Source organism: Sinocyclocheilus rhinocerous, unplaced genomic scaffold (genome assembly GCF_001515625.1).
Source record: "Sinocyclocheilus rhinocerous isolate Xijiao unplaced genomic scaffold, SAMN03320098_v1.1 scaffold235, whole genome shotgun sequence".
NCBI classification, from domain to species: domain Eukaryota; kingdom Metazoa; phylum Chordata; class Actinopteri; order Cypriniformes; family Cyprinidae; genus Sinocyclocheilus; species Sinocyclocheilus rhinocerous.
Genome location: NW_015646367.1, coordinates 168,945 through 179,209, shown reverse-complemented (window position 1 = coordinate 179,209; position 10,265 = coordinate 168,945).

The following is a 10,265-nucleotide window of genomic DNA, read 5'->3' as shown; positions in this document are numbered from 1 at the left end:
GGAGATTGTTGGATTTGTCTTAGTTTTTGCTGTTCTGTCTGGTGCAGCAGAAATGTAATCAGTTGATTTTGAGTTGGACGTGATAAGAGTAATGACTTCAGGGAACAAGTCAAGAATCATTCTGACTGATTCAGTCAGTGATTCGTTCATTGTCTTGAGAAAGGCTGATGGCCAAGACGTTGGTTTAATAAATAAAGAAGCCTAAGAATCTGAGTTAAGTTGACTTAAATAGAAGTTTGACTTGCATCTTGATATTTAGATGTGCTTTTATATTTTGATTCAATTGGTTCAGGCTGAGTAGTGATTCCAACAGGTCATTCAAGAGTAGGAGATTTTTTATTTATTAAATTTTTTTCTCTTGAATTTAGGCCTTTTCTCTTTTGCTCTTGTTTCTCTGTATTTTGATCTTATTTAGTTTTATTATTGTAGTATTTATTAATATTTTGTAGTGCTGTCAAATGATTAATCATGCTTAATCGCGTCCAAAATAAAAGTTTTTGTTTACATAATATATGTGTTCTTAACGTCCTTGTTCTACGTGTGACTCCTGGCTACCCTGTGTTTCCTCCTGTGGATTATTAAAGACTGTTCTGTGTGAAATCCCTCGTTTCCTCGTTCCTCGCTCCTCACAGTAGGCAACCGTGACAATGTGTGTATACTGTGTATATTTATTATGTATATATAAATACAAACACATGCATGTATATATTAATGAAAAATATATGTTTATACGTTAAATATATTTATATATAATATAAAATATAAGAATATAAATATATGCACGTAAATACATGTAAATATTTTCAAAATATATACTATATGTGTGTGTATTTATGTATACATAATAAATATACACCGTACACATACATATATTATGTAAACAAAAACTTTTATTTTGGATGCGATTAATCGCGATTAGTCGTTTGACAGCACTAATATTTATATATTTATATAAATGCCTAATAATTCATTCAAAACAATGAAACACTTTTAAATAGACTGCAGCAATTAATATTTTGTCTCACACATTATTTTGTTTAGTTCAGAGTCGTGGGAGAATCGTGATCTCTATTTGAGACAAAAAGTTCCATTGAACTTTATTGGTAACGACAGAACTTGCGCCCATAGTTCCTTTTGGGAAATGCACCCCAGCTCTACTATACAACCTATATATCACTACTGTGAAAAAAAAATCTCAAATAACATTTGTTCATATCATCCATGCTAATTGCATTAAATAATCATGATTACAACATTAACTAAAATAGCTGACATTGTGATTTCGGCCATAATAGCTAAAAATGTATATCTCAGTTTTTTCCATAATCGATACATCGATATTTTTGCATTTGCTCTCAAAAAATGTAAATGGGTGTTTATTTATTTTTTTGCCCTCTATTAAAAAAAAAAAAGATCTGGACAGAACAGCTATAGTTCAAAGTACATACAAATTGTTTACTGCAAAATCAACAATTGTTAAAAACATAGTGATCGCTTACTGCTTTTTTCACTGCTTTTTACTAAATAAAGAATAATAAATATATAAAAAAAAAAAATTAAGGAACATTACAAATAATTTCTATTTAAAGGTAACAATATAAAAATACGAAATAAAAACACATGCATGTATATATTCATGAAAAATGCTATGTTTATACGTTAAATATATTTATATATAATATAAAATATAAGAATATAAATATATGCACGTAAATACATGTAAATATTTTCAAAATATATACTATATGTGTGTGTATTTATGTATACATAATAAATATACACCGTACACATACATATATTATGTAAACAAAAACTTTTATTTTGGATGCGATTAATCGCGATTAGTCGGTTGACAGCACTAATATTTTGTAATAAGCACTTTGCTATGTGCTTTTGTTTTCTTTAATGTTTATATTTAATAATAAAGCTTTAATGTATTTTTTATTTCAGTTCTAGTCATTTTAGCAATTTAAACTTTTTTTTTTTCAGTAAGTTGCCAAGACAAACTTTTTTGTAAGTCATTTTTTTTCATCTAATATTTGTGTTGTATTTTATTTCAGCTTCATTTCAGTTAATTAAAACAATTTTTTATATTGTTACTTAACGATAACACTGGGTCAGGCAGATTTTTCTAACCGGCATGCACCTGGCAGTGATCACTGGTGTATTTTAATACAGTGAAAGAATGTAGACGTTAAAGACTCGTTAACGGAACCGAATGGTGTGAAAATCATTCAGTTCCAGTATTTTTCCTTAGCAAGAGACACTTTAGTTTCACAAACACAGGAAAACTTCTACAGAAGAGTTTGATCTTTATGAAAGTCATCTTTCTGTAGTCGTGACAGTAGCTGGGGAAGGATAAGATCATCAATCTTGGGTTCAGTGGCTTCCTGCCGATTTATTGGGCTTTCAGTGTCAAAGGTTGATGATGTGCACATTCTTTCCTGGCAATAATGGCTGTATGACAGCTGTTAGAAAACTGTAAATAACCTTGAGCTTTTGAGCGCACGAGAGTTCAGCTAAATTTACGGATGTGAGGATATCCTGTGGAAGATCTTTGATGCTGGAACGGCATCAAGAATTTAGAGACGGTCCCTGAAAAACATCATAAAGCCTAGTGGCGTGAAAGCAGTTTGGACTGTGATGATGTTTGATAGTGGAGCAAAATGTTGCGTGAGAGCTTGAGCTGAGCGATATGAAATTACGCCACATTGTGAACTTTGCGCTATTTATCTGGCTGTTATGTTTCAAGTTTGTAGTTTTGCAGTTCCTTCCCTTGTCTGCTTTATCTTGTTAAGTGTTATTAAGACAGTAGCATCTCTGGTTTAACTTTAAATAGCAAAAACAGTTGGTTAGGGAATAAAATAATATTGTGAAATTAATTTACAGCATCATTTCTCCAGTCTTCAGGGTCACATGATCTTTCAGAAATCATTCTAATTTGCTGCTCAATAAACATTTATTATTATTATCAGTGTTGAAAGCAGTAGTGCTGCTTAATGCTTTTGTAAAAAATGCGATACATGGTCTTTTTCAGGATTCTTTGATGAATAGAAAGTTGAAAAGAACTGTGTTTATTTAAAATCAAAATCTTTTGTTACATTAATGTGTTTACTGTCACTTTAGAGCAATTCAGTGCATCTCTGCGGAAAAACAAAACAGTGATTCCAAACTTTTCCAAGTAATTATTGCTGTTTATTACGATGTATTTTTATTTTGGTTCATAAACATGGTTTTGATTGGCTTTGAAGACTCATGCCAATTTATTAGGCATTTACCTAACATATTAATATATCATAATTTTTTCAGATTATCTTATTACACCAGTAGCTGCTGACAAGTGATTTGTTTAAATAAGTGAATCACTGTTTCAGTGACTTTTTGATTTGTTGAGTGACTCACTGAATCATTTATTTAACCAGTTCGTTCAAAACCACTGATTCATGCGTTGCTCGAAGAGGTGCCATGGTTAATTCTACTATAACACCTACTGACGTGATGGTGCTTAGTTAAAAAAAAATGACACAATAAATCAAATATTGATTGTGTGATTAATTGCACATGTCATTTCATTGTATTAAAAACAGTCCTAATAAATATTGTGATGCATATTATTAAATATCATCAACAGACTTACAGTATCAAGATATATTTGAGTGGTTTTGTCCAGCTCTAGGCATAAACCCAGTTCAGACTGTGATGTTGTTGTTAATGGAGTGAAATGCTGAGCGAGTACATGAATCCATTAGAAAGCTCAATATCAGGCTCACGCTGCTCAACCAGGCCCGTCGGTGATGGCTTTGAAGACTCATGCCAATTTATTAGGCATTTACCTAACATATTAATATATCATAATTTTTTCAGATTATCTTATTACACCAGTAGCTGCTGACAAGTGATTTGTTTAAATAAGTGAATCACTGTTTCAGTGACTTTTTGATTTGTTGAGTGACTCACTGAATCATTTATTTAACCAGTTCGTTCAAAACCACTGATTCATGCGTTGCTCGAAGAGGTGCCATGGTTAATTCTACTATAACACCTACTGATGTGATGGTGCTTAGTTAAAAAAAAATGACACAATAAATCAAATATTGATTGTGTGATTAATTGCACATGTCATTTCATTGTATTAAAAACAGTCCTAATAAATATTGTGATGCATATTATTAAATATCATCAACAGACTTACAGTATCAAGATATATTTGAGTGGTTTTGTCCAGCTCTAGGCATAAACCCAGTTCAGACTGTGATGTTGTTGTTAATGGAGTGAAATGCTGAGCGAGTACATGAATCCATTAGAAAGCTCAATATCAGGCTCACGCTGCTCAACCAGGCCCGTCGATGATCACCTTCTACTACACAGCGTGTCTGAAATGAACTTGCCCATAAATAGCAGTTCAAGAGGCTGGTGCTTTAAGACTGATCAGAAGCGCACGGGAATCACTCCGGCTCTTTATAATAGCGTGTATGCATACGTTGTCTCTTCAGCATGGCGTCTAAAGCTGTGTGCGGTTCATGCTCACCCCCGGCCGTGTGTATCCACAGGATTCAATTAATCCCTCTCACGGAGGCATCTTCCCTCTCTCTCTCTCCTGCTCCCAGGAAATGTGATTACAGACAATGTTTTGGTCCCTGTAGGAGTTTCGCACGGCTGTGTTATTTCCTCTGGCACAGACATTATCAGCGAGACAAACTCGCCAAACATTGTCCTGACTCTCCAGTCGATATCTGCATCCCAAAGCCACCTTTGTCATTTTAATTTCGTCTCTGCTAACTCGGCTGCCCGCGGTACACGGGTTGTATGTTATCAGCTCGTTTTAAACTCGTGTATATCAAATCCATATTGACCCGCCGTGCTGAAGACTTAAGAAGCTCTGGCAGAAATCGATGGCCTCCACCGGCGAGATCGGCTTCATCTGTACTTTCCGATCCGTCAACGTGCGGCTCTGCTGATTCATGTTTACAAAATCTCACCCGGTGCCAAACCCCCAATTAACGGCCGATTGACTAAACTGAAGCGAGCGAGACAGCTGTGGGTTATAAATATGGAAAGAGAGAAACAAGAGCCTGATGGTGTTCGGAACTGATTGAGATGATTGAATTTATTACATTAGTTTCCAATTGGTTCTGCGTTACTGTCCACGCTGATGATTAAAACTGTGAGATGCTGGATATTGATCTCTGTCGGCACTCATTGTTTATTTTGGTAAACTTTACAGCCATTTATTTTGTTGAATATTTGCTGTCAGACTGTGTCAATTAGTAGAACAATACAGAAATTGGCTTTATTGCTCTGTTCAAAAGCATAGTAAACTGCCTATTCCTGGATTGCATTATAAGGCAGACACTAAGGCTGATCCATTAGGTAGGCAGCATGGTAATAAGACACCTTATTTTGGTCAAAGTCAAAGACAATTTGGAAAAAAAAAATCCATCCAAGATAGTGTATAAAGTAAGCAAAATGTTAAAAAAGTCAAGAATTGTTTTATTCAGTCAGTGAATCTGTAGAGTGATCCAGATGGACAATTACATGCGCATGAGAGCATGTTTTTGTCGAGCAAAATATTAACGTATATTTATTTTGATGAGTTGAGAATTGTTTTATTCAGTCCAGTGATTCATTCAATCAGATAAGACTTGCTTTTGAGTGTGATCTTAAGATGCCTCTTTTTGGCCAAATTCAAAGGCATTTGGAAAAAATCCATCCAAGATATAAAAAAAAAAAGAGAAAAGTTGATTTGTATTCATAATGTTAAGTTGAGAATCACTCAGTGAGCCAATACAGTGATTAAAAGAAGTCCACGCTGATGATTAAAACTGTGAGATGCTGGATATTGATCTCTGTCGGCACTCATTGTTTATTTTGGTAAACTTTACAGCCATTTATTTTGTTGAATATTTGCTGTCAGACTGTGTCAATTAGTAGAACAATACAGAAATTGGCTTTATTGCTCTGTTCAAAAGCATAGTAAACTGCCTATTCCTGGATTGCATTATAAGGCAGACACTAAGGCTGATCCATTAGGTAGGCAGCATGGTAATAAGACACCTTATTTTGGTCAAAGTCAAAGACAATTTGGAAAAAAAAAATCCATCCAAGATAGTGTATAAAGTAAGCAAAATGTTAAAAAAGTCAAGAATTGTTTTATTCAGTCAGTGAATCTGTAGAGTGATCCAGATGGACAATTACATGCGCATGAGAGCATGTTTTTGTCGAGCAAAATATTAACGTATATTTATTTTGATGAGTTGAGAATTGTTTTATTCAGTCCAGTGATTCATTCAATCAGATAAGACTTGCTTTTGAGTGTGATCATAAGATGCCTCTTTTTGGCCAAATTCAAAGGCATTTGGAAAAAATCCATCCAAGATATAAAAAAAAAAAAGAGAAAAGTTGATTTGTATTCATAATGTTAAGTTGAGAATCACTCAGTGAGCCAATACAGTGATTAAAAGAATAAGAGACATATTTTGCAGCATTTTAATTTTTTTATATTTATATTTTTTTTTAGTTAATTTTTGATTCATATTCATTCAAGTTGAGAATGTTTTATTTGCTCTGGTGAGTCATTGGAGAATTCATAAAAATAAGACTTGTTTTTGAGTGTTATTATAAGATGACATTTTTGGCAAAATTTGAAGGTACTTCAATCCAAGATAATACATAAAGTGAGAGAAATGTTAATTTATATTTATTCTGATAAGTTTAGCATCTTTTGATTTAGTCAGTGAGTTATTACAGTGATTAAAACTGATGACTAAACAGTATGAGACCTGTTTTTAGATTTTATTTTTTTGACTGAATTGTTGATTTATATTCATTCTAATAAGTTGAGAATTGTTTTATTCAGTTCAGTGAGTCATTCGAGAATTCATAAAGATAAGACTTGTTTTTGAGTGTGATTATAAGATACCTCTTTTTGGCAAATGTAAATGTAGAAAAAAAATCTATTCAATATAGTATATAAAGTGAGAGAAGCAGTGATTTACATTCATTTTGATAACTTGAGAATTGTTTTATTTAGTCCAGTGAGACATTAAAGAATTCAAACCTATAAGGCTTTTATTTTTAGCATGGTTATACCTCTTTGTTGCCAAATTCAAAAGCATTTAGAAAAAAAAAAACATCCAAGATAGTATATAAAGTTAGCAAAATCTTGATTTATATTCATTCTTATAAGCTGAGAATCATCCGATTCAGTTAGTGATTCACTAGAGTGATTCAAATAGAAAACTAAAGAGCATGAGTCTTTATAAAGAGATTGATTTTGATGAGTTGAGAATTGTTTTATTCAGTTTTATTCAGAATTCAAATGGATTTGTTTTTGAGTATGATTAGAAGACCTCATTTTGGCCAAATTCAAAGGCATTTAGGAAAAAAATGTCCATCAAATATAGTATAAAATGAGAGAAATGGTGATCTATATTCATTCTGATAAATTGAGAATCATTTGATTCAGTCATTATAGTAATTATTCAATATAGTATATAAAGTGAGAGAAGCAGTGATTTACATTCATTTTGATAACTTGAGAATTGTTTTATTTAGTCCAGTGAGACATTAAAGAATTCAAACCTATAAGGCTTTTATTTTTAGCATGGTTATACCTCTTTGTTGCCAAATTCAAAAGCATTTAGAAAAAAAAAAACATCCAAGATAGTATATAAAGTTAGCAAAATCTTGATTTATATTCATTCTTATAAGCTGAGAATCATCCGATTCAGTTAGTGATTCACTAGAGTGATTCAAATAGAAAACTAAAGAGCATGAGTCTTTATAAAGAGATTGATTTTGATGAGTTGAGATTTGTTTTATTCAGTTTTATTCAGAATTCAAATGGATTTGTTTTTGAGTATGATTAGAAGATTTTTTTTTTTTTTGAGAGAGAGAAAAATTTTAATTTATGTCCTTTCACTACCAGAAAGTATTGATAAAAAATGAAAAAGAATTCAATTCAATACATAATGGACTATTTTACCCAGTATTCGTGTGTGCTGTGTATTATGCTGATGCTTTCAAGAACTGTCTAAAGATTCATTATTTCCGTGAGCACTTGGTTGAATCCTATTGATGCACAAATCCTTCTCTTCTTTCCTGTTTCTTTCTGTAGACTTTCGCTGCAGATTTTGGGGGTAAAAATGCAGAATTCAGACGAATGGCTTTAAAATGATGTAACAAGTTCTGAGTTATGACATCTACCAGCTGAAACTGACCCTGCTGACCCCTGAAAGCTTTCATGCGCCTTCCTTTGCTGTTTTTCTCGCTGTTCTGTGTGAACGCCCTCTTACTTTTTTACTTACATTATTTGCAGGACACACATGGCACACCAAAACTAAGCGGTTGTGTAAAAGTTCAGGCCTGAACCGCAGATCTTCCACTGATAATTCACAGCACTTCTTCTAAAATATCTTTACATTAGGCCGCGCTGTTGCCGCAGGCGCTTACTTCTTCCTGTTTGACATCTGGTGTAGTCTGTGAGTTGAACATGCTGGAGTGGAGATGATGTCAGGCCCACATAAGAATTTAATTATCAGCTGTTCAGTTGGGAAACGGTTCTGTAGGATTTGGCTACATTCATCTTTTTCCTCCCATCCCCAGACTTCTCCATGAAAGGAAATGGTGTGTTCTTGCGTAACGGGTGACGGGGCACTTATAATTCTAATTAAAAACAAACTCAGTCGCTTATTACTGATGTTCAATGTGTTTGCTTACCATTATACTGGATAAAAGGTATCTTTTTTTATCTTTATGAAAGGTAACTTCGCTTATAATAAGCAATTATTATGTAGTACAGAAATAGAAACATAAGATTTTTACTTTTTCTGAAGAATATGAGTGGTGGCTTTTGGTATAGAAGTCGAAGCTAAAGAGTTTTTCTATTATGTCATGCAGTTGCTAGAGTATTCTGAGTGTTTTAGTGCATTGAACCTATATCTGGTTGCTAGGATGTTCCAGATGGTTGCTAAGGTGGTTGCCCATATAGAACATAACATTCTAATCCCTAGATATTGCTCGAGTCCTTCCTTTAATGTAAATTGAACTGCACACTACAAGACTTGCACCATTTGGTCGATGCTCTTCAAGTGTGCAGAGCATCTAGTTGCAAACGCGACATGAATTTCAGAGTGTTTCAAAATCTGTCCAACAAGTCCTTAAAGGAATAGTTCACTCAGAAATGAAAATTGGCTAAAATCCAACATGTAGATGAGCTTGTTTTTCATTCAGAACAGATTTGTAGAAATTTTGCATTACATTTAGCATAACTCACCACTGGATCCTCTGCAGTGAATGGGTGCCGTCAGAATGAAAGTCCAAACAGCTGATAAAAACATCTCAATAATCCACAAGTAATCCACACCACTCCAGTCCATCAGTTAACATCTTGAGAAGTCAAAAGCTGCATGTTTGTATGAAACAAATCAATCAAGATGTTTTCTTGAAACCATTGCTTCCAGCCAAAATATGAGTCCATAATCCATAATAACACTTCCTCCAGTGAAAAAGTCCATCCCCTGTTGTCCTCTCACATCAAAATCCACCCACATCATTTTTTGAACCGTTTTGGAATGTTTTCACTTCTAAACTGTGCTTGATCTGTGCAGATTTCTCTCCTGATTCAGATGAGACAACTTTTCACTGGAGGAAGCAATATTGTGGATTATATATTTTAGCCAGAAGTAACAGTTTGAAGTTAAAAACGTAATTTATGATGGATTAAACTAATGATGGATTTAGTTTCTTATAAGCATGCAGCTTTTGGCTTCACAAGATGTTAATTGATAGACTGGAGTGGTGTGGATTATTGTGATGTTTTTATCAGCTCTCATTCTGACGGCACCCATTAACTGCAGAGGATCCAGTGATGAGCAAGTGATGGAATGCAACATTTCTTCAAATCTGTTCTGATGAAGAAACAAACTCATCTACTCATCTTGAATGGCCTGAGGGTGAGTACACTGTGGGCAAATTTTAATTTTGGGGTGAAATACTGTATTTCTTTAAAAAAAATAATTTGTGTAACTACAGTATGTAAGTATCGAGTATCAGCTCTCTTAAACAAGTGCACAATTAAGTTCTCAGTCATGTGCATAATAAATGATTGCAGGATGAGTTACAGGCCAAATTTGAATACTTTGGGTTTATGGTCTAAGGTTTGTTCAGGATCACAGTCTGAAAAAAGCACATTTTGTATTGTTCTCTTGATGTTTTGTTCTTGTGGTTTGATTGGATTCAGCTCAGCTGGTTAAATGTGGGTGATT